The sequence below is a fragment of the Fulmarus glacialis genome, unplaced genomic scaffold (genome assembly GCF_000690835.1).
Source record: "Fulmarus glacialis isolate BGI_N327 unplaced genomic scaffold, ASM69083v1 scaffold13654, whole genome shotgun sequence".
NCBI classification, from domain to species: domain Eukaryota; kingdom Metazoa; phylum Chordata; class Aves; order Procellariiformes; family Procellariidae; genus Fulmarus; species Fulmarus glacialis.
The window spans coordinates 41030-42304 of NW_009207544.1; positions in this window are offsets into that span (position 1 = coordinate 41030).

Consider the following 1275-nt stretch of genomic DNA (forward strand, 5'->3'; position numbering starts at 1 on the left):
GTTATAAGAGAGACTCTGGTCTCCACAGGCCCCTGTGTCAAGTTTCTTTTCAGGTGCCTTCACTGTTGCACAAAGGTTTCCACAAAGCAGCAGCTTGTTTTATGAAACAGTACCAGAAGGAGCAAAGGGAGGGGAAGGGGCTTTCTAGGACTTTATTCCTCTTCTGCAGAATAGGAAGCTGCTGCTGGGTGTGCTTCAGTCAATGAAGCATTGAATTTGCTGCCTCCCTGGGCTCGGATCATTAGCTGTGGTGTTATTATAGGTGCGCAGGTTAATCTAGGCCTGGTTCAATTCTCTGGGGATTTGAAACGTGGGAGAAAAGCCCCATCCCTCAATGACCTCTTCCTTTAGTGGTTACCTCCCCTTGGAGTACCAGGGTCTATTTTCCCTGCTGCATGTTATTGTGCTGTTAATAAGAGGACAAAGAGTCTCAATCACGGTACAATAAGGAGACCTTTGCACAGCAGAGATTTTGGAAGGTGCTGAGCAGAGCTTGCTGGCTTGTAAAATTATGCACTGTTTTGTTTACAAACTTGCTACTGAGCATGATTGATTATTTTTCTTTTTAATGATTGCATCCAGGATGAAAATGATGGCTGGAGGGCTTGGATGTCGTGATAAAGATAACTCACATCTAAAGTAGGATCACAGTTCAGGGAAAAAGATCTGCAGGGAGGAGGAAAGCTGCAAAACCGAAGAACAGCAAAGTGCGTATCTGTATCAGGCATAATTTCCTGGGAAGGAGGGGTAGGTACAGCAAACGAGGGCGGAAATCTTTCCTATGACAGTAGCAGAAGTGCTGTTGTCCTGATTCTCCACAGTTGTAAATAGGTACAGCTCCAGGAGATAAACAAACAAAAGCCTCTTGAAGCTATAGTAGTTTATACCATTCAAAACCATGTTCACAGTGGTTAAAGACACCCTGAAAGTGAAGCTTGCATTTTATTACCAATAATAACCATTCATTAGTAAGTCTGGCTAGAAAACCACTTCAAATGATGTATTTCAAGAATAGGCTTATTCTGTCCAGCATGGTCATGGTCTGTCATTTGCGGGGGGTGCAGTATACATTATGATCTAAATCTATAGTGAATGACTTCAAACACTACTGGATGCAAACTGCTTTTTGAAAAATCACTCTGAGCGCTTGCTGGGGACTGGCTGTCTTTCCGATCACAAGCAGCAGCCAAGCCAATAAAAGCAATCTTGAAATACAGAAATCAGCTACTTGAAACAGTAGGGATGAGTCTGCTGTCACCTGATTGTTGGAACTGA